Source organism: Pongo pygmaeus, chromosome 6 (genome assembly GCF_028885625.2).
Source record: "Pongo pygmaeus isolate AG05252 chromosome 6, NHGRI_mPonPyg2-v2.0_pri, whole genome shotgun sequence".
Classification (NCBI taxonomy): Eukaryota; Metazoa; Chordata; class Mammalia; order Primates; family Hominidae; genus Pongo; species Pongo pygmaeus.
The window spans coordinates 97,958,760-97,984,076 of NC_072379.2; the positions used below are offsets into that span (position 1 = coordinate 97,958,760).

At 36.7% G+C, this 25,317-nt stretch overlaps 1 protein-coding gene across 3 annotated transcripts in view; it reads right to left on the reverse strand.

Moving 5' to 3' along the window:
• Positions 1–25,317, reverse strand: part of GNAI1 (G protein subunit alpha i1) — an 84,891-nt gene that overhangs the window by 43,031 nt on the left and 16,543 nt on the right. The window contains exon 1 of one of the 3 annotated variants that reach the window (XM_054494810.2): positions 6,259–6,380. The exons of 1 other annotated variant lie outside the window; for it this stretch is intronic. The gene's annotated coding sequence lies outside the window, so the exon portion shown is untranslated. Of the gene's footprint in view, positions 1–6,258; positions 6,381–25,317 lie in introns of those variants that run through there. One more of the 3 variants, XM_054494811.2, reaches the window with a different exon arrangement.

Sequence of the window (25,317 nt, forward strand, 5' to 3'; positions counted from 1 at the left end):
ACATCAGCACTTGCTGCTTTACCTTGCACTTTTATTTTATGGAGATGGCTTCTTTCCTTCAAGCTCCTGAACCAACTTTTCTTCTGCAGCTTCCTCACTTCTCTCAACCTTCACAAAATGGAAGAGGTAGGGCCTAGATACGGCTTAGGCTTTGGCTTAAGGGAATGTTGTGGCTAGTTTGATCTTCTATCCAGACCACTAAAACTTTATCCATGTCAGCAATAAGGCTGTTTTCACTTTATCATTCGAGTGTTCACTGCAGTAGCACTTTTAATTTCCTTCAGAACTTTTCCTTTACATTCACAACTTGGCTAAATGTTTGGTGCAAGAGGACTAGCATTCAGCCTATCTCAGGTGCAACAGCACTAGCATTTAGCCTATCTTTGGACATGCCTTCCTCACTAAGCTTAATCATTTCTAGCTTTTGACTTAAACTGAGAGACTTGTGACTCTTCCTTTCCTTTGAACACTTAGAGGCCACTCTGCAGGGTTATTAATAAGCCTAATTTCAATATTCCTGTGTCTCAGGAAATAGGGAGGCTTGAGGAGAGGTAGAGATATGAGGGAACAGCCAGTCCAGTGGAGCAATGAGAGCACATATATTTATTAACTAAGTTCACTGTCTTATGTGGGCAGAGTTTATGGCACTCTAAAACAATTAGAATAGTAACATCAAAGATCACTGATTCCAGATCACATATGAAATACTGTAAGAACTACCGAAGTGTGACACAGGGATACAAAATGAGCACACATATTAGAAAAATGGTGTTGACAGACTTGCTGGATGCAGGGTGGCCACAAACCTTCAATTTGTTAAAAAAAAAAAAAGAAAAAAAAAAAAAGGCAGCATCTGCAAAGTACAATCAAGTGAAGAACAATAAAACAAGGTATGCCTGTACATTAAATCCATCGGTCTATCTTGTACTTGGAATGAATCTTTTAACCCACGTTTGATTTGGAAATTGTTTAAGTTTTGCAGGACCAAATGTTGACGTATTTCATTATTTTTACATACACACACACATAAATATACACATATATATTTTTTAATTTCCTTTTCAAAATTACTCACAATCTCCTCAGAAAAGGATTTCAGTCTTGTGAAGACGCCGAGATCCCAGTAGCAGGAACAAGTTTTTAAATATTTTTATTTTAAAAATTTTATTTGGCTTGAAAGTTCAAATTTTATTGCTGACAACAAATACTGTTAGCTATTTTCCTTGAAGTGAATGGCTAACTCTGCCAATCCCAAGGTGGACTAACCATAGTTTGTCTATCAATTAAAAATGGTTTTCCAAGAAAAGAACTAGTTCAGTTCACAACTCGAACACTCATACAACTGCTTTCCCTCAGGATAACCAACCATCATGCTTTGGTATACAGGAGTACTGTAAGTATATTTCCCATTTGGTCACATGGAATATTAAAGAGATATATATTTATGGCTCAAAGTTTAATGAAAATAATAATACTTTTTGCTTCTTTAGCTTTTTCTTTTATTACAGGTGCACAGTAGTGAAGAATCAATGACTGACTACTAGTACTTGGATCCCTGAATGACCACATGGGGTAGAGCGCCTCAGGACTATTTAAACTTATATTTGTGACATGGGAGAAATAAACATCTGCCTTCCTTAAGCCATGGTCAGGTTCAGTTTATGTGGTCCAAGAGCCTGGCTTTTATGCTGACAAATTTTTTAAAAGCAGGCTACACTTAAATATATAAACAAATATATAAACATGTAAACATAATACATAAAATAAAATAAAAAGCCCCAAAACCTACTTGAAGAAAAAAATGTAAAACCGTAAATAAAATGTAAAGGCAAACTACAGAATAGGAAAAAATATTCATAATTAATGAGTATCAAACTATAGTTTTAATACATAATGAACACTTACAAGAAAAATACCAATATTCCAAAAAAACAACAGCAGCAAAAGATACAAAAACAATTCATAGAGGGAAAATAAGCATATATAGTGTATTTTAGAGCTATATATACATATGTTTATTCATACAAGACAAGTACACTGGAAAAATTACATTGAAGAAATATTTTTTAAAAGATAAATTAAAAAAAATTAAAACTCAGAACAATGATCTCTGAGGGAAAAAAGTGTTTATACTGGAGTAATGTGATTTTACTTCTTGAATATTTCTGTAATTTCCAAATTTTTACACTAAATCAAAATTATGCGATTTATTTAGAAAAAATTGGTATCTCTATGATTAAAGTTGAATAAAATCATCTTCTTTAATTTCCTTTGCATCTACCCAGCTTCCCATCTCATCACTCATATACATAAATCTCACTCCTAGTCGAAGCAAATTACTTTTAACTCTCAAAAGTTTCCTGATAACCCCTACCTCCAATCCTTCCCCACACTTTCTCCCAAGTTGGGCCCCTTATCAACGTGGGCCCTAAAAATGACCACACCACATTTGGGCAGGAGAGCCTCTGGGGTTGATATTTCCCAACCAAGGCACCTCCAATTTTCAGACAGTGTGGTAAGTGAGTTGACAGACACTGGGATGCTACATGGACCAATATAGCAGTAGGAGAGACGACCAAGACTTAGCAAAAGACTGAAGACTGCACTTAGAGGGAACTCAAGCAGGTAAGCGCCAAGCAAGCTATGAGTTATAGCACCAGATATTTCATTTGTGATGTCAGGAATACCAGGAAGCCATCGCCTCTGAGACTAGGGAGGTACACAACATCACATGTATGGGATCAGATAATTCCTGCTACAATGAGTTTAAGCCACTCTTCCCTCCCTTCCCACGCACCTGCTGTCCCCCACACCAATTGGGAAGAACTGCAGGAGGGGAGCATAGCAAGTGATGAAACATTTTTATCTGAACACTATATAAGGGGACTTTTTAAATTATCAGACAGGACTAAGGCTTAAGTATTTTGCAGTTTTGGGACATTCTGTAGTTTTTCCCTACTTACCAGAATGTAGGGGCTCAGCAGGAGGTAGGATGAGTACAGGACAAATTAAAATAATTTTTTTTTACTTGACATCTAAGCTATAGTCCAAATTAATTACTGTAATCCTACTAAAACATACACAACAGGTTTCTAAGCATATTTTAAAAGTATATTTAGACAAAGATATAAAAGACATATATTTTTGTGCTGCCATCTTCATGACATGGCTTCCATCTCAGATGTAAGATATCTGTCCATGATCCCACCTGTACGTGAACCCTGCAGTCAGCAGGAGGGAGAAAACAAGTATGGGAAGTGGAGGAGGTGCCCTTTCACCTTAAGGGCACAATCCAGAAGTGGTACCAGTACCCATCACTTCCATTCACATCCTCATAGGCAGAAGCTTGTCTTCTGGCCTCATTTTGCTTCAAGAAAGGCTAGGAAATACTGTCACTAGCTGTGTGGCCATGTGCCCAGAAAACAGATGCTGAAGGACACTGGGTACTGGGGGATAACTGGCAGTCTCTGACACACTTCATAAACCTACTCTTTCCTTTACCCTCGGTTCCATCTTTAAGTTTTAAAAAACTTCTAATATTATGCAAATAAACATGCAAGATTAAATTTTTTTTAAAAACATTTGTTTTGCTTTTCCTCGTGAAAACTAAGGTGAATGCCATGGAAAGAAAATAAGTAAGGCAAGCTGCTAAAAAATGCCGCTGAACAGGTAAAGGTGAGATAATTCTTAAGTAGGGAGGAAAAAGGATGTTACAATCTGGAAGGATTCTTCATTCAAGTTGCTTTGCAAGTATCTTTAAATTCTCACTTGAAAGAAACAGAAACTGGAAATAAGGAGTCCATTTTGGTTATGTGAAAAAGACAACTCTGAACAATACTTCAAGGAAAAAAAGGTCATGACTCTACATCAAAAGATTGCTGAATAGAAGCATATGTTTTTGACTAAAATAAATACTCAAGGTATGCTGGCAATTTTTATTTTGTTTTTTAGAAGTTCCCTTATGACAGGTTGGTTTGACAGACAAAATCTGATCCCATGAGACAAAGGAAACTTCCCTCTGCATATTAACATATTCAAAACTTAACTACCTTCAGCTCCCAAATTACATATTCCTTACAGAACTCTTTTTCTAAAATGTTTAAATCTGTAACGACTTTTTAATGCAAACTTCTTAGCATGGCATTCCAGGCATTTCTAGAACTGGACCCAAAGGCCTTTCAGCCTCACCTCTTTTTACAAACCTCCATCTATTCACTAGCCATAGAAATCTTTCAAAATGAACTATTTCATCGACATAGCCAGGACAATGTTAAGAAATCTAGTCAAAGTTAAATAACACGTAGGTCCTAATTCCAAAAAATTCAGATTACAAGAAAATAACAGTAAAAGATTACAGAAAGGCTGATACAAATACAATGTGTACAAGTTCATATAATCCTGAAAGTACAAATACTAGCATACTTTTCATTGGACCACTATTCTTTCAAATATCATTTTTAAAGACATTTTTCCACGAAGGGCACACAAATAGGATTATATACAGAGATGTGGTGTACAAAACAAACTATTTCATTTGAAGAAAAGCTGAGGGAGGAAGGAATGTTTAGAAGGAAAAAAGACTAGTGGAAATAAGATTTCTGATAAATAACTGAAGAGCCCTCCTATGAAAGAGAAGTCATACTGTGTAACTAAGAGACTGAAATTTAAAATCAAAAACAGAAGTTATACAGAAGCAAATTTGGTTCCGGAAAAGATATAATCTAATAATCTGATGTCAGAATCTATCAAAGTACATCATCTGTCAACAGGATTGTTTCCCCCTGCACCCTAGTTTTCTATAATACTATGGGAAGCATACAGTTTCGCTAGATGCCATTTTACATCAAGATGTAAATTAAAATAAACATCAATAATAAAAGATGACGTTGACTTCACACATTCTGGCCATAGCCAGTTTCTGCAAGGGTCAAACTCCAGTGGAGATCAATAAAAGACAAGCCTTCAATATTTTTCTTTGTCAGCTGTCTTTGCCAGAAAAGAGTGAGTCTAACAATGATAAATGGTGGTGTAGCTTTCACTAAATCCCTGCACTATTTCACGCACATTGACACACAGAGACTTAAAGTTTACAAAGAAGAACATAGAAAAAAATCTTGAGGAAATACGCAATAAATTAATAAATTTTTTACAAGGATTTTTTAATGAGGATAAATACATCAAATTTATCATTGCCTATAAATTGGCAAGTAAATACTAATCAGAAAAGGCTTACGTAGGTAAAGAGGCATCACACCATAATTTTAATCTGATGAGCTCTAAGAGAAGGAACTATTTGGTCCTAATTTAACAATATACTTTAGTTTCTAGTTGAATCAGTTGCTCTAGGACTAAGAGAACCAGAAGTAATAAACCTCAACTGTCAACTGAATTTTCTTTTCCAAACTGTCTTTACTAAAGCCATAATATATTTATTGTAAAATGCACTGATTTTAGTGATGTCAAATGTGAAAAATGTCTATCTTAGAATTAATGAAATACGCTATGTCCCTGTGATCCACCATCACTAAGGAGCTAAATGCCAGGTTAAAGCTTCTAATATGGTTTGGGTCTGTGTCCCCACCCAAATCTCATGACAAATTGTAATCCCTAATGTTGGAAGTGGAGCTGGTGGAAGGTGACTGCATCATGGGGGTAGATTTCCCCTTTGGTGCTGTTCTGGTGATAGTGAGTGAGTTATCTGAGATCTGGTTGCTTACAAGTATATATCACCTCCCCGCCTCTCTCTTCCTCCTACTCCAGTCATGCAAGACACACCTGCTTCCCCTTCATGTTCTACCATAACTGAAAGTTTCCTGATGCCTCCCAGCCATGCTTCTTGTACTGCCTGCAGAACTGTGAGCCAATTAAAACTCTTTTCTTTATAAACTACCCAGTCTCAAGTATTTCTTGATAGCAGTGCAAGAATGGACTAATAAGGCTTCCATTAGGGATTTTGTACACTTAAGTTTTCAGAGTTAATAGAAGTTAATAAACATGAAAAGATGCTCAATAACATTAGTCATCAGGGAAATGGAAATCAAAACCACAATAAAGGTACTACTTCACACCCACTAGGATGGCCATAATAAAAAGGTAGACAATCCAAGTATTACTGAAATGTAGAAGAATTATGGAATTTTTATACACTGCTTGATAGGAATGTAAATGGTACAACCACTTTGGAAAACACTGGCATTTATTCAAAAGGTTAAACACTCAATCCTACATACATACACAATAAAAATGAAATATACTCACAGGCAAAAAGTTGTACATGAATGTTTATAGCAGCATCATAATAGCAAAATGGTGGAAACAAGACAACTGTCCATCAACGGATGAAGAGGTAAACAATGCAGCCCGTCTGTACAATGGAATTATTCAGCTATGAAAAAGAACAAAGTACTGATACACGTGACAATGTAGAGGAACCTTATGAACATTACTATGCTGAGTGAAAGAAGCCAAAGATCATATTATATGATTCCATTTATATGAAATGTCCAGAAATGTCAAATCTATAGAGATAGAACGTAGACCAGTGGTTGAGTAAGGGTGTGGGTTTTGTGGAAAATGAGAAGAGACTGGTATAGGTCATGAAATTTTTGGTGGTAATATAAATATTCCAAAATTGATTACGGTAATGGCTGCACAACATTCTGCCTAAACTTAAAAATTATGGAAATATATATTATACTTTAAATAAATGATTTTTGGTGAATTATACCTCAATAAAACTGTCTTTAAAAGTTAACACAATTTGGTAATCAATAATCAACAAGATAATTTGGGAATGATATTTAAAAACCTGATTATAGACATTTCAATGACTTCCCTTCCATGAAGTCATCCTGAAACACTAACACCTGGTTACTTGCTAAGAGCAAACTGTTCCTAATGGAACCTTCATTCCACCTCCTTTTCTATTGCACAGCATTTCTGAATACACAATTTGCTGAAAGACTACTGATTTTATATAAAATAGAAGTCCAAAGATAGGAGTGGTGTTTGATATGAGAAAATGATACACGTCTATTACTTTAAAATGATATTAGAAATACAAAAGGATTCCCTCAGGAGGAAATTTTAGGCTGTAAGTCTCCAACTTGCAAACGTTAAAAGGTTTTAGGCCTTTTAACAGTCACGACAGAACTTCATTAAAGAGAGCAGGGGCAAGTGGATGGAAAACCACCGCAAAAGCCACGTGTACACTACGGAATCTAACTACAATTGTCATCTGTCAAGACACGGTTCTTACTCCCTATTTTAAATCTAAGAACATTTTAAAGGGGAAAACCATAGTTTATGACAAAATCAAAAGAATCAGGGACAGAAGTACAGAAAGAAGAGTAATTAGAATATTATTAGTTACATTTAAGGGACAGAACAAGCAACATTAAAGAAACAAAAGGAAGCATAAGTTTCTGGCAACAGAGGCAATATATAGGTCCTATAACATAAAAAGACAGTCAATCTAATATCATGAAAAAGGAAAAACCTGTAATAAAATATTTTTAGTCAAACCAGTAGGGTAAATTTTTAGAAAGGTAGGATAGTGGTTGTCAGGAGCTGGGAATGAAGAAGCAATGGGGATTTATTATTTAATTGGTAAAGGGTTTTAATTTGGGATGATGTAGAAGTCCCAGAGATGGACACTGGTGATGGTGAACAACAATGTGACTGTATTTAATGCCACTGAATTGTACACTTAAAAATAACTGGCCGGGCACGGTGGCTCACGCCTCTAATCCCAGCACTTTGGGAGGCCAAGGCAGGCAGATCACAAGGTCAGATCGAGACCATCCTGGCTAACACAGTGGAACCCTGTCTCTACTAAAAATACAAAAATTAGCCAGGCGTGGTGGCGGGCGCCTGTAGTCCCAGCTACTCGGGAGGCTGAGGCAGAAGAATGGCGTGAACCCAGGAGGCGGAGCTTGCAGTGAGCCGAGATCGTGCCACTGCACTCCCGCCTAGGCGACAGAGAGACCCTGTCTCAAAAAAAATAAAATAATTAAAATGGTGAATATAATGTATATTTTGTCAGAATTTTTAAGTGAATCAGATGTTCTAGTTATGGCCTTTGTATGCATTGGGGGGGCTTGTTTCTAATACATTTCACAGTAATCTTTTAAAAACCAAGTAAATTAGTAAACAGAGGGTTAAATACATGACTAGAGATTTCTAGAACACCTGTCAAAAGCCATTTCTTGTATATTCTCTAGTCTGAGGCAGCACCTAGGGCTTCAAGTTGCAAGTTGAAGTTCTCATGGAGTCAGCTAAGGGCAATGATTCTCAAAAAGGATAGCGCTACCCCAGGAACAATTTAATGGGAATTTGTGGGAACATTTTTGGTCATTGGTGTGGTTGGGTATACTACTGTTATATACAGAAGAATCCCATCAATAGAGTACTTTCCATGTCCTGCACAATTTTCTAATGACCTATATTCTGTTGGTGAAAAATCATAACTTTATAATATCTGAATCTACAATCTAACTCAATTTTCCACATAAACACAAAGACTTTTTTGCATGATTTTGATATGTGTTGACTTTTTCCAGCAATGCAACTACTGCATAAAAGAGAGAAGACTGTAATCCTTGTCATTTGGAAATTTCAGTAAAGTTGAACACCATTTCTGCATGTCATATTCTTAATGGCATATCTACTGCAGTTTGCACGTACAGTAAACTATAAATGATTCTATATAAGGAAACAAGTATCCAACTTTTATAAAGACACAGTTGTGGCTGAGCATTTACATACTGAAAAACATGGGATAAATTACTTTTATTTCTCTAATATATTGGAGTTGGGCATATTATAGTGGTTTTTAGTAAATATATGAAAATAGGTTACTATTATCTACAAATTTTGTTTCGGAATATTATAGGGGGCATTAAAATTATATTACAAAAGTGAGCATCGGGTCTGGCAGGATGGGAGCTACTACTCCAGGTGAAGTAAAATACGAAAATCTTTTCCTTTGCGAGACTTCCGACTTCATCTTCACTTCTGTGACACTGACCACCATCTTAAGCACAGAAAAGTGAACCTAACTGCATACGCCTCCTGCTATACACTACAGACGCTACAAATGTCTACATTCCACATAATGCTGAGCATTGCAAGGAAAAACTTTCTTGTCTGTCTTCCATGCATCCATGTGCAGTGTTCGAGTCTGGATGTCCATTAGTCAGAGATGTAGAAAAAGGTCATTCTTATCTTAGCTGTGAGGCTGAAGGGGTAACTCCATGTTTCTTTCCAACTCTAAGAAGTCTATGAAACCACCAATGGTTCTCAGGTGACCTTAGCTTCTAAAACACTACCAGGAAACGGCAATCCATTAACTCACTCACTCTCACTGGCTATTATTTATAATGATGACAGTCACCTCATCAGCTCTCACAGGTTGTCTGACATCTCAGGTAATATACTCTAATCATGACAAATAAGCCTCAAATGACAAAAGTGCTTTATACATCTTGTCAACTTATAAGTCTAAAGACTAAAAAGGGAAGAGCACCTGGAACCTGCTTGGGAAGCTGCAGCAAATCGTTTTTAAGAACCACAGGTATACACATGTATTATATGTAGAAGATTTATTTGTAACATTTCATCCCCAATCTATGACAGTAGTATTAGTGAGAGGTGGGAGATATCAAACTGAAAATAACTTTATAAATATAGATATTATTGCCAAAGCACCCATGTCATTTTAAGGGACTAAAAGTAAATTATCACATGTAGAGTTAAATAAACATTAGAATATAAATTGAATATGAATAACCTAAAATCAACTTAGAATATTAATATCAGTATGTAAATGGAACTAAGAGGCTCTCCAGTTCCTCCGTCTTCTAAACACATTTATATTCAAGCAAAGGAAAACTGTTTATGTCTACTTCATGATTATTTGTAAGAATAATGTATCAATCTACTTTGCTAAAATGAGAACAATCTAAAGAAATAGTAACCCCCTCTGTTTTTTTTAAACAATTTCGAAATTCTGTTTTCTCCAATGATCAAATTATTATCCAACTCTACTTTCTGGAAGATTGCATGTCTATGAGCACTCATATCACAATTACATGTTTCTACCTATGTTTTCAATACAAGGATGAAAGATTCCCCAGTGCAAAGAATGGAATATTTTGGTCCGCATATGCTCACTGCTTAGCATAATGCCTAGTGAATGGCAGTAAGCAAACTGTAATCTGTTGTTAATGCATAAAAATAATAATCTTTATAGCTCTTACTACGTGACAAACACTATGCTAAGGATTCTGTATTTATTTTTCCAGCAATCTAAACAAGCACTGTGCCATTACCATGCTAGATTATAAATGGTAAAACTGAGGTTTAATAAACAAAGATTAAGCAAATTGCCCAAAATTTGTAAGCTGAGAGCTAGGAGTCCAAGGTTTTACATTAATTTACCCTCTCTGTATTTAGTTCTCAACAAAGTAAAAGTAACAAAGATCAAACGAGATAATATTGTCCAAATGGTACAGTAACTGCTATGAAAGTAGTTTACATATTTACCTTGATATTTTATCTATGATTTATTTCCAAATCAGAAATTTTGAGAGATGATATTCTCAAATAGCATTTGTTCTTTTGGTAATCTAGTTTTTAAAAATTATTATACTAAAAACTACTTCTAGTTACAGAATATGTTAACTGAAAGAACTAAAGTGCTTGAATGAAAAAATAAAAATAAATGCATAGTATGTTCAATTTCACAACAGAAAGAGAAAATGTTCTGCCAAAACTCTGAAGGTAAACTGAAAATAAAGACTGTCTTTAAAAATAATTTATCAAATATCTCATGTTTTTTAAATAACTGAAATACCACATAAAGTATCCGTATTTTACATAAACATACAAAGTGGAGTTTTATTTTTACACTAGGATAGTATATTAAACTGCAGGGTCACCCTTCCATTAGCAGATTCATGATGGAATGTAAACAGCCCTTTAAATGACAAAGAAAGAACAAAAGTGAATCTAATGCAACAGATCTCTAGCTGTGGAGTGAGATCTGTGAAAAGACAAAGTCACTGAGCAAGAAAGAACTTGAAAGGTCACCTAATATCTCTTTTAGCCTTTGGGAGCACTGTATAACATTACTGAGAGATGAAAATTGATGTTATTTTTAGAGATTTAAGAGGGGAGAGAAATCACAACTTCTACCAAAAAGTCCCTCCAGAGATGAACAATATTCAGAATCATAAAACTATTAATATTCAATATACATCCCTTAATAATGCAGCCTAAATCAATTCCCTTCAGTTCGGTCTTTGTGGAACATGCAAAAGAGCTGGTTACTACAATACATCCTCACATATAAAGTCTGAGCTTTCTCTTTTTTGGAGACAAATAATGTCATCTTTAGCTTTTTCTCACAGGCGTATTTTCTAACTTTTCATATATTCTTTTTTCCAATGCCTCTCCATTGCTATTAAAAAGGCCGAGTAAAGAAGTAAGTGGTATACTAATGCTCTGAAATGTCAATCAGCTATTATTAAATCATCATTTTTGCTTCTCTAATTACTGGTATCTTTGTAAACTCATCAAAGGAAATTTGAGAAATCATGGAGGATGTTAGAGAAGAGCAGAGACGGACAAATGCCCCAAATTAAAAGAGGCAGTGATAAAATTAGGTAAAGTCTAGAGTCAACTTCTGCCAATTCTGAAGACAACCATTAAGAGGTAAAATGTGAGTATTCGAAAAGAAAGCGGGGAGGCTGAGGCAGGCAGATCACGAGGTCAGGAGATCAAGACCATCCTGGCTAACACGATGAAACCCTGTCTCTGCTAAAAATACAAAAAAATTAGCCAGGTGTGGTGGTGGGCGCCTGTAGTCCCAGCTACTAGGGAGGCTATGGCAGGAGAATGGCATAACCCGGTAGGCGGAGCTTGCAGTGAGCCGAGATTGCACCACTGCACTCCAGCCTGGGCCACAGAGCAAGACTCCGTCTCAAAAAAAAAGAAAAAAAAGAAAGCAAGAAAAAAAGAAAGCAGCCAGGTGCGGTGGCTTACGCCTGTAATCCCAGCACTTTGGGAGGCCAAGGTGGGCAGCTCATGAGGTCAAGAGATGAGACCATCCTGGCCAACACGGTGAAACTCCATCTCTACTAAAAATACAAAAATTAGCTGGATGTGGTGGCACACACCTGTAGTCCCAGCTACTTGGGAGGCTGAGGCAGAAGAATTGCTTGAACCCAGGAGGTGGAGGTTGCAGTGAGCCGAGATCGTGCCACTGCACTCCAGCCTGGTGACAGAGAGAGACTCGGTCCCCACAAAAAACAAAAAAAACACCAGTGTGACAAAGTAGCATAGATTCACTAAAAAAGGTCAGTTCTGTTTTGATAAGACTATTAGACACAGGAAAAAAGACATGAACCATATCTGAGGCCTAGAGTAGTGTAATCTCAGTGATGCTTTTACAATATGCCGCATGATATTCTTATGTTCAATACAAGGATACAAGGCTGGCCTCCAGTTTACATAAGTTTGCACCTGGTGGGGCAACTCTAAAGAACACTGATTAATGAATTAGTATCAACATGTGGATTATATGCAACAGAATTCATACTCTGACTATGAGGTAGGCAAAAAGACAAAAGGAAAACTACTGTCTCTAAATATCTCAAAATTCAACAATAATGGGCTAAAACTATCTTCACATATGTTTAAATTAATGTAAAATACAGAACTTGGACTCAAAATGCTCAGTTTCTCAAATATGTGTTACTGGTTTGAGCTAAGTAGTTATGTAAGTGAATTTCAGTTGAATATAATTAATGTGCCAACAGTGAAGAGTTCCCTAAACACACAATGGAGTGATGGAGAATCTACTACAAACAGACCATCTTATTAAGAGGACATGTACAGATCAAGCAAGGACCTCACTACTGTTCAGAACACACCTGCATTTGGTAAACAGGTATGAGCCTACCCACAGAAGGGCTAGTAGTATGCATGCTGAGGTGTAGGATAAAGATGATTACAAAATTAAAATTATGTAGCTTAAATAAAAGACTGAGGGGTTCTGGGGGATAGGGACCATTCTGTATTTCAAACATGTAAAACCTTCGGATGCTATATAAAAGAGAACTGACACATATACTGCCAGAGGAAATCAACACAAGTCCCAGATAGATAGATGAAACCCAGGGGTGTCAGCCTCTCTTGGGAGTCTCAGCAAGTCCTCTTAAGTCTTCCTTGAATCTATCATCAGTACTTGGCCACATTCCCTAAAACAAACCCAGTTTTACAAATTATTTTTTAAAGCAAACACTTTAAAGATTTTGTGGGAAGACAAGAATAAGATTAACATCAAACAATGCAGAGCAGAAACCTATCAATATTACCCACACACTTCCATTCTTCCTTGCTGTTTCTCTTCACTGAAGGCCACCTCAACTCTCTTAAATCTCCTCTCACAGGATGTCTCAAAACCCATCCATCGTGCTCAGCCACACCAAATCCTAGTGTGCTGCTGAATAAGGACCGTTTTATTACTTATTCCAGGTATGTATCTTAACCATCTATTCCCCAACCTCAAGGAGCTGTTCAAAGTATGCCTTCAACCCAAGGAGGGTTTCTTCGTAGGTGGAGAGATTTTCCATTGGTACTGAAATGTTAAGCTCCAAGAACAACTCTCTCTTCGAAAACATAAAGCTGAAAAGAATTCAGCTGATTTTGCTTGCGCAGCAACAAAGCCAAATCCTAAAGATGTAGGATACTTCTTTTCCTCTTGCTTGTATTAACCTTGCCATACAGCTGTGTACCTTCAGTTTGAGAAGCAGAAGATTTCTAGAAAAGTATCTGTTTCCTCATCTATAAAGTAAGTAAAATAATACAACCTTCTTCAGTGAGGTGCTGTAGAATTTCATAAAATGCCTTAAAGACCAGGCTAACTACCTGGCACAGGAGCAGATTATCTTAGTCTGGGTTGCTATAAGAGAGTATCACAGACTGGGTGGCCTAAACAAGCAGCACTTATTTCTCATAGTTCTGGAAACGAGGAGTCTCAGATCAAACTGCCAACATGGTCATGTTCTTGGTGAGGGCCCTCTTCCTGGTTTACAGCCAGTCACTTACTTGCTGAATCCTCACATGGTAAAGAGAACTCAAGGTCCCTTCATGCCCATCATGAGGACTCCATTCCATGACCTCATTCCAACCCAATTACCTCCCAAATGCCCCACCTCCAAATGCCATCACACTGTGGGTTAGGGCTTCAACACACAATTTCGGAGCGACACATTCAGTCCACAGCACAGACACTCAATAACTATTAAATAACCTGGTATTTATAGATCCTTTAGGACATAGGGTAGCAAATGGTAAGCACTGTATAAGTATCTACCAGTAAATAAAAAATTGAGCATCTTTCCACTGACTTTCAATCATACTGTATAATTCCATGATCCAGTAGTTTCAGGGGGAATTTCAGCTTTTTGAAGAGGAGGATAAACCAAGGGATGCTAAAAAAAAATCTCTTTGGACTCAACTTCCTATCAGTCTATGATTCAGAGTATTTTCAGTTGTGGAGCTCCCACTTTAGAAACAAGCACAGCATTAACGATAACATTATAGGCTAACACACATTTAAATTTAATAAAAACTAAGAGAGTTTATATTGCACAGCCATAATGCATAATGCACTGCTAAAAATATATGACATTTAAAGAAATTCTTTGTTGTTGACACAAACATAATTGAGTGGAAAATTTCACTAGCATGCCCGGTGGTAAAAGAGTTGACATTTTTAAACTCATTCTTTGTGTCAACAACTTCTAACAGATTTCTCTGTAATCACCAGAGCTGTACTCAATTAACTCCTAAAATGCTATCAAAACAAATACTATTGCTGATATAAGATTCTAATTTCCTTCTTAACACAAATTAATCTCCAAGTAAATAAGTATGTGCCTTCAATATGCAGCAACAATTTCTCAGATGCTCATGTACCTGACCAGTAAAACAGGTAAAAGGGTTGTGAGAAACAAACAAGGTAATAATGCAACAGTACTTTATCAACTACAAAGTACTATATAATGAGCTTCTCACAAACCGTATCCTTGGAACACTAATATCATGAAGAATCTCAACATGTGTTCTTTGAATACCAGGCTAGGTAGTTTAGTAGGTGTATACTCTACTTTCTTTTTGAGGATTCACAATTCACTTAGTATATCAAAGATTCAAAGGAGTACTATATTTTAAAAGTCTGTTAACTTACTTTCATTTGGCACTTCTTAGATGTGATGAACTAGGGAGCCACTTGGTTTGCGGAAATTTGGTGTTCTGGAGAAGACTGCAAGATATCGTACTACACAATGCCAACTATTACATTAGTTACCAGGACATTTTTTTTCTAAAAATTAGAACTAGCACCAAATAATGGAATTAAATGGAAAGAATATAAAAAATATACTTTTTGCCTTCCTTAGGAAATACTCAAATTGTTTTACCAAAATATTCTCCTTAATAAAACAGATTTTCATAATGGTCTGAAGAACATAATGGGCTACATAACAATTCAAAGTAATATTCTTCTAAAAAGTTACAACTGACAAAATCACAACAGATAATACATTGGCAAATAGCTTAAAATGAAGAATTTGATTTGCAAATGGATATCACAAGTATTCATTTTTAAAATGTAATGAAAATCTTTGCAGCCCAAAACAAAAGGGGCTGAAAGCTGCTTGGTCAATTTCCAAACTTTGACCTATACTGAATTTCTCCTGGATGCTTAATTAATTCCACACCAGAAATACCAGAATACATCCTAGATATATGGAAGCCACCTGCCTAAAATACAAAACTGAGCCTAACAGATCTTCTCTTATAGAATAATGAATTTTTTAAACACAAACGAGTTATTAAAAGATCACCTGGCTCATCACTTCCATTTTTTTTAGTAACCAAAATAAGGTCCAGAAAATTTACAGAGAAGCTGGGCTCCATGGGATGTTTTCTTTTGTTTTTTTAATCTACACTCTTCTGACTGCTGCATTTAAAAAAAAAAACAAAAACTGTCTAAAATAACCTAACTTAGAGGAGAGGCTACCTGGAGTATGCAAGTCACTTATAGAGTGTTGATGTGATATTTACAGAAGCAGGCATCTTCCCAGAGAGGCTTTAAGGAAATTGATCTGCAATACAGTTGCCTCTGAGCACAGATCTTTGAAGCCCAGTAACAGGAGGGATTCCTTTATTTACTGATAGTTAATAAGTCATACAACCAACTCAGAGAGGTCAACGTTACTGCCACATAACAAGTATCTAGCATGTGCCCAATACACTTAACATATATCTCTAATTCTCACACAACCCCTATGAGATGTGTTTTCCGTCAATTTCACAGATGAGGAGATTGAGTTCCCCAGAAATCTAGAAATGTGCCACAATCACACCACCAGCGAGGACGCTGAGATTCAAACTAAATTCAGCCTACTTGAACACCAGACTCTTAATACAAAAAAGTGAAATCAAGAATATCTACCTGGAGAGAACCACACCTAAAGATTCTCCACCATTCAAACAGGAAACAACAAATATTTTTAAATGTTAGTATTGTGCTGAATGTTCTCAGCACAAATTAATAATAAATGTTTAAAGTCATGGATATGCTAATTACCCTGATTTCATCGTGTACACAATGTATACATGTATTGAAACATGTTGTACCCCATAATTACATTCAATTATTACGTGTCAATCATACTTTTTTTCAAAAAAAGACAGTAAATCAAAATATCTAAAGTGTCTGCTATGGGCCAACAAGAGTATTGACTGAACTTTAGATGTGCTCACCTAGAAATTAGGCTTTTCTAGACACCTCTCAAGGTGGGGGTAGAGGGTATCAATGTACACAGCTTGGATCAAAAACAAAGTACAAGCCTCAGAACTATGTTTCTGAGTATGGTGTCACTTAGCCCAGCCCATCTGGACTTGGACTGAAACAGGGCACAAGGGCACTGCTAATAAACAAGTAAGCCCCCAAAAAAATTGTTTCACAAAAGTCTCTGTGGGACTGCGAGAGCACAAGCCACCAGAACTTGAGCCAGCAGCACAAGATGTATTTATTTATTATGTGGCCCAGGATGGCACCCTCAGCTTGACATGGAGAACATCACAAGGAACTCTTCAAGGCCACAAGATAGACACAGCAAATTCAAGCCTGGGCATCAGCAGTATCAGCATGTCTGTGGTGGGCGGTGGGCAGTGGCAGAAGCTATGCCACCTCTAACCTCAACAGCTGTAGAAGACATCTCCACTGTGAGCCATAGTGAGAAAAGAGGAAAATGATAGGAGTTCCTGTGGAATCCAGGAGCCATAGGTCAAAGATTGTAGCTGAAAGGTCCTCCCTACATATCTCAGGATGAACTGGGAGGAATTTGAAAGGGATGGATTGCCTGAGGCTGGCATGAATAGCGTGGCGCAAACTGAGAAAATAGTATTTTGCCATTTATACTGTGACTATCAGTTTGTTCTCATGTTGTTAATTAAAGACATACCTGAGACTGGGTAATTTATAAAGGAAAGAGGTTTAACTGATTCACAGTTCAGCATGGCTGGGAAGGCCTCAGGAAACTTACGATCATGGCAGAAGGAGAGGCAAACACATCCTTCACATAGCAGTAGGAAGAGAAGTGAGTGAGTAAAAGGGGGAAAGGCCCCTTATAAAACCACCAGATCTCATGTGAAATCATGATCGTAAGAACAGCACGAGGGTAACAACTCCTATGATTGAATTCTCCCACCAGGTCCCTCCCACATGAAGATTATGGGAACTACAATTCGAGATGAGATTTGGGTAGGGACTCAGCCAAACCTTATCAGTCACCCTTTAGAAAACAAGAATTTCCTAACTATGTGGAAACACTACTAAATATTAGAATACTGATTAAGCAAACAAACACCTCATTAAGAGTTACGGAATTAGCCAGCAAATTATTTTGTAGATATCAAGAAAATGATTCTAAACTTTATATGAGAAAAAATCCAGAGTAGCCAACATGATACTGAAGGAGAAGAACAAAGTTGGAGTACTGATACTGCTTGTTCTGAAGGCTTACTTTAAGTCTATCATAATCAACACAGTGTAGCAGCGGTGAAAGAACAGACAGATTAATCAATGGATCAGAACAAAGAACCCAGAAACAGATCCACATAGATAAAAGTCAACTGATCTCTGATAAAGGAGCAAAGGCAATACAATAGAGAAAAGGCAGTCTTTTCAACAAATGGTGATGGAACTGGATATTCATACGCAAAAAAAATTAACGTAGGCACAGACCTTATATCCTTCATAAAAATTAAATCAAATGGATCACAGATCTAAACGTAAAATGCAAAACTATAAAACTCCAAGAAGATAAGAAGAGAAACTCTCAATCACCTTGGGTTTGGTGATGACTTAGATACAACACCAAAGGCACGCTACCCATTAAAGAATGAACTAATAAGCTCGACTTCGTTAAAATAAAAAACTTATACTCTGTGAAAAACACTGTCAATAGAATGAACAGACAAGACTGGGATAAAACATGCAAAAGACATAGTGATAAAGGACTATTATCCAAAATATACAAAGGTTATATTTCTCAATTCAAAAAATAATGTATATTTTAAAAAATACAAAATACACAAAGAACAATAAGAAAATAACTTAGTTTAAAAATGGGCTAAAAACTTTGACACCTCACCAAAGAAGATATGCAGATAGAAAATAACGAGATAAAAATATTCTTCAGGGCCAGATGTGGTGGCTCATGCCTGTAATCCCAGCACTTTGGGAGGCCAAAGTGGGTGAATCACTTGAGGTCAGGAGTTCGAGACTAGCCTGGCCAATAGGGTGAAACCCCATCTCTACTAAAAATACAAAAAAATTAGCCGGGTGTTTTGGTGAGTGTCTGTAATCCCAGCTACCCAGGAGCCAGAGGCAGAAGAATTGTTTGAATCTGGGAGACAGAGGTTGCAGTGAGCTGAGATCATGTCACTGCATTGTAGCTTGGGCGACAGAGTGAGACTCTGTCTCAAAAAAAAAAGGTGCTTCACATCATATGTCATCAAGAAAATGCAAATTGAAGTACCAATGAGATACCACTACACATTTATTAGAATGGCCAACATCCAGAACACTGACACAACTAAATGCTGGTGAGAATATGGAGCAACAGGAATTCTCACTCACTGGCAAGTGCAAAATGGTACAGTCTCTGTGGAACACAGTTTGGTAGTTTCTTACAAAATTAAACTTACTCTTACCATATTATCCAAAAAATTGTGTCCCTTAGTATTTACACAAAGGAAATTAAAACATGTCCAGACAAAAATCTACACATGGATGCTTACAATAGCTTTATTCATAATTACCATAATTTGGGCAAACTAAGATGTCATTCAGTAGGTGAACAGATAAACTGTGGTGCATTCAAACAATGGAATATTATTCAGCTCAAAAATAAATAATCAAACTATAACATAGAGGAAACTTAAGTGCATAAGTGAAAAGGCCAATCTGAAAAGGCTACATACTACATGATTTCAACTATATGACATTCTGGAAAAGAAAAAACTATGAAGACAGTAAAAAAGATCAGTGGTTGCTTAGCATAAGGTAGGAGGGAGAATAAATACGAGGAGCACAGACGATTTTCAGGGCAGTAAAACTACTCCGTGTGATTCTATAATGCTGGATAAATGTAATTACGCATTTTTCCAAACCCACAGACTGTACACTACCAAGGGTAAACCCTAATGTAAAATTATGGTCTTTGAATGATGATGTGTCACTGTAGATTCATCCATTGTAACAAATGTACTATTCTGGTGGGAGATTTTGATAATGGAGGAGTCTATGCATGTGTCGGGGCTGGGATATATGAGAAAGCTCTGTACCCTCTCTGCTCAATAGTACTGTGAATCTGAAACTGCTCTAAAAAATAAAGTCTGTTAAAACATTATAGAATTAGAAAGCAACGATTCATTTCAGTACTCAAAAGCCCTCCTTTAGCTGGGCACAGCAGCTCACTCCTGTAATTCCATCACTTTGGAAGGCTGCGATAAGAGGGTCACTTGAGGCCAGGAGTTTAAGACCAGCCTGGGAAAGAGAGCAAGATACCACCTCTAGAAAACAAAAAATTAAAAAATTGGCTGGGAATGGCGGCATGTACCTGCAGTCCCAGCTACTCATCAGGCTGAGACAAGGAAGATCACTTGAGTCAGGAGTTTGAGGTTAGAGTAAGCTATGGTTGCACCGCCGCACTCCAGCCTAGGCAACACAGCAAGACACCATCTCAAAAAAAGTGCCTTCCTTTATAAGGGTAGACATGACACTACATAACATAACATACCATACACTCGGCGTGTTTGATTCACCTTGCAAAAGGAAATCTTAAATCTCTTATTCACTGCTACATCCAGAGTATAAGAATCTTTTCTTTCCATATTTTCTTTCATTTCTTTTAACAGGATACATGGTACATGATAAGCATACAACAAATGCCTAATGAGTACAACATATTTTTTAGGACTGGAAAAGTGAGAAGATTATGCAAATGAATACTGCAGCCTTGGAAAACTAATGCCTGCTCCAACAGCTCTTAGTTTTTGAATTTCACGAGGAAGAGAGGCAGACTTGCTTGCTGATATGTACATTAGCTTTTTTTTTTTTTTGAGACAGAGGCTTGCACTGTTGCCCAGGCTGGAGTGCAGTGATGCGATCTTGGCTCACTGCAACCCGGGTTCAAGCAATTCTTCTGCCTCAGTCTCCTGAGTAGCTGGGACTATAGGCACACGCCACCACGCCTGGCTAGTATTTTTGTAATTTTAGTAGAGACAGGTTTCACCATATTGGCCAGGCTGGTCTCAAACTCCTGACCTCGTGATCCACCCGCCTCAGCCTCCCAAAGTGCTGGGATTACAGGCGTGAGCCACTGCGCCCAGCAGCTTTCTAATAGTCTGCTCAATGACACACTGTATTTTTTTTTCTTAAACATCTAACTGCATAACTCTGCTATCATTCCTCCTGGAATGCCATTGCTACTTAAAATTTCAAAACTTCAATTATAATCACTGATCTTCAATAATAAAGGCACCAGCCTACTCATTGACTTTGACACCTTAATAACTAAGAGTACAAAGTCTTGAAAACTAGACTACATAAAATATATTTAAGGAAGGTAAGCACACAGAAGTTTGTTTAATCCTGATGAAATCATTTCAGAATAAATAAAAACATAACCTCTAACTACCTAACTGAAATCACTGAAAACTTTATTTAATATTATAGACCTTACAGAGGCCCAAAGAAATCACTGTTAGGCATTATATATGTACTACTGGATAGAAATACAGAATTCAATATTACTGAAGTTGATAATGTATCAATGAATGTTTACTTTCTATGTAAGAAAAAAACAATTCAATGTTGATTAAAATATCCAAAAACCAAAATAATTCCTGTGTTTGATTAATATCAACTCAGAATATTCTGTCTTCCTTCATGTAAGGAGACTATAAAAAGTATTAAACTTCTTCTGTTACCAAGAAGAGCTCAATACTTCAAAAATTGCATAATCCCACATATCGAGTCAGTAATCTTGAAAAATCACTTCAGTTAGAAATACATTTATAACAAACAATACATTTAAACTTGAATTCAAAAGCAGGCTATAATGGAAAAAATAAGCAATGTTATCATTTTATTTTTTTCTGAATAGGTAATAGGTAACTTTCCTCTAGTAATATACCTCACTAAATATCAAACTACATTTTATAGAAAAAGAATCTACTTAAAAAATATTTTATCTATAACCTAGTAAGTTGTAAATCCAAGTCTTTCACAATTATAGCTCTCCAATAATTCTGGAATACAGCCCAGAAAGCTATTGCTGAGCCCAAAGCTCCAGTGACAATAATCAAAACCAACTTCTTGCAAATGTAAATACAATTTTCAAGAAAATACCATTTTCAGGAAAACATTATAGTTTTCTCTTAAATATACAATGTACACATCATTCCCTTTAATATAAAGGAAACCAACTATAAAAGATGATGTAAAAGTTAAACTGTTATTTGTCAACAATGAACCTAAAGTTACTGTAGTAAACAACAGAAAGTATGCTAGAGGCTTGTTTATGTAAGAAGCATCCAAATAAAAACTGGAAGCCCCAGATAACTTCAGTCTGGAAATTCATGTATACACAGTGTTCAAAAAATCATGTTGTCACCTCATTCCTGTCACTCTTTCCAGAGCAAACCCAAGAACTTGGGGAAGATTACGGCTTTATTTCTACAATCCCTGTGCACTAAGTTTAATCCTAGTTTTTCATAACTACACCAAGTATAAAATTCACCAAATTCACACAGAAGCTTAAAAATACACCATTAACAAAATGTTTACAAGTGAGAACTCTATTAAACAAACACAAGACATTATAACCATACAATAACAATTTAAAAGTGCACCTTTTATTTCCTTTCTAAAAAAAAAGTTCAGTGGCCATGCACTGTGGCTTATGCCTGTAATCCCAGCACTTTGGAAGGCCAAGGCGGGCAGACTACTTGAGTACAGGAGTTTGAGGCCAGCCTGGGCAACACGGTGAAACCCTGTCTCTACAAAAAATACAAAATTTAGCTGGGTTTGGTGGTGAGTGCCTGTAGTCCCAGCTACTTGGGGGGCTAAGGCGAGAGGATCGCTTGAGCCTGAGGAGTCGAGGCTGCCGTGAGCCGAGATCATGCCTCTGAAGCCTGGGTGACAGAGTGAGGCTGTCTCAAAAATAAATAAATAATTAATTAATTCAAAAAATAATCAGTTCAGTGACTATATAAGCCTGATTTCCATAGAAATGTATGTAAATTGCCTGCCTGAAATATTCCTAGGAGTTATGCTCAATGAAACAAAGAAGTTACAGAAGATAGAAAGATTAAGAAAACTAGGCAATCATCAAAGTGCAAGAAAAATAAAATACCACTCTGTGTTACCTAAATTTATTTTCTCCTTCTTGACTACGGCACAATGGATGTAAACCTTCTTGATGACCTCAGGAAAAAATGATTTTAGGGCCATGTTTCAGAATGTTAAGGCCATTAATACAAGTCCTCAAAACAAACTCACCAGAAACACTCTCTTGTATATTTACACTATTTAAGCATTTCAGATGGAATAAGCATCCTATCTCAGCCACCTGTGTCTTGTTTATTAACCACCTCACTGTTTTTCTCCTACTGTATTGGAGAAAAAATACCTCTGACGTTATTCCAAGTTAACTTGTAGAACTGGAAATAGTTTTACTTCCAATTTGACAATTAGACAAATCAGCGCTCAAGTATACTTTAAAAGTTATTAGAAAAATACAGCATTAACTACAGCTTACTAATTTTTAAGATGCACATTGTATAATCAAAACCAAGGATGTAAAACTATATTATGGCTATATTAATGGGAAAAAAAGACTACAAAGTTAAAATGAACCCTTTGATCCTTCTTGAAGACTATCTATGACATGACAAGCTTGATTAATTTAACTGCCCTCTTGGAATCTCTACCACTATCATGAACGGGCTGGCCTGTCAATGATAGGAATATTTTTACATTGTGACACATTATCATAAATTTAATATTTTAGTTACTTTGGTTAATGGGAAAGTAATGATGTTAAAAAATCTTTCTAAAATATAGAAGTCTACATTCTCTGGTAAATACAGTGTATTAGTTATAATTAACTCTCTGTTCAAAGATTCAGGATATTTAATTGCCTCAGGTTTGTTTTTTTTTTAATAAATTTCACTTTTCATTTGAAATCTTTCAGCCATAAATAATGCAGGTGTTTAAGAATTGAGACTGAATCTAGCCGGACGCGGTGGCTTACGCCTGTAATCCCAGCACTTTGGGAGGCCAAGGCAGGCGCATTACGAGGTCAGGAGATCGAGACCATCCTGGCTAACACGGTGAAACCCCGTCTCTACTAAAAAAATATAAAAAATTAGCCAGGCGTGGTCGCAGGCGCCTGTAGTCCCAGCTACTTGGGAGGCTGATGCAGGAGAATGGCGTGAACCCGAAGTCGGAGGTTGCAGTGAGCCGAGATCGTGCCACTGCACTCCAGCCTGGGTGACACAGCGAGATTCCGTCTCAAAAAAAAAAAAGAATTGAGACTGAATCTAACCCCAGATTATATCCTTAAGTTGATTTCTTTAACCCCTTTTTGTAAAAACAAAACACCGACCTATTTCAATGGATATGTATGACTTAGTCTCCCCTTTTAAATTATCTAGTTAAAACACCTGCTGGGTATATCAGTTAATAATGGTGTTGTAGTTATTAATTCTTTCAACATAAGATATAATTGTTCGTTAACTTATTCAACAGATATTTACTTAGTGTCTACTTTTGACCAGGCCCTGTCTCCCTAATAGAGGGAAAAGTACCATTTAATTGCATAACTGCAAATGCGCACATGAAATAACATAAGGAAAGAAGCATAAGAGAGGACTGAGAGGCAGTATAGGAGACAACACCCAGCCTGGCCACTTACTAGCAGTATGTCTTGGGCAAACTCCTTATCTATCAAAACCTCAATTTCCTGCTTTGTAACATGAGATTAATACTACCTACCACCTTAGTTCTAGAAAACTGAAGGAAACAGCGTATATTAAAAAACTGAAAAGAGGCCATGAAAGGAGAACAAAGTGAAAAAATTAAAAATAAACATGTCAACTTCATATTCTTGCTTGTGCCCTTTAATAGCTGAAGGGCTATGTATTAACAGCTCTGAACTTGAAATTCAGATGCCTCCCTATACAAGTTCAAATCACACCCCCTAGCATTTATCCCTCCCATAAATAATGTTTCCTTGGTTTCTTTTGCCACGAAACTCAAGGGCAGGATCCATGTATGATACATGTTTGGATCCACACAACCTTTGACACAGCCTGTAGCAGACAACAGCTAATATTTATTAAATAAATCTACACTTAGGCAGTTTGAAAGTTAGAGGCAGATGTATTTTTTTCATGTAGAAATGCAGCCACTTGGTGGGGAACACTACTGAGCCTCTTCATTCATGATGATGCTTCACTGAGGCATTTATTCCACTGGAGGTGGGAGCACCCCACGAATGAGGACTTTACAATTAAAGAAAGAGAAGGGAAGAACTGAGACATCTTGTGGCATTTGATAGTAGGCATGCCACATGTGAAAGCAGTTTATAGCTGACTGACATCACAACCAGCAGAGAACAAGTCATGTTAATAAGAACTCTATTGGTTTGTCGTTTTGATTGTAATTTT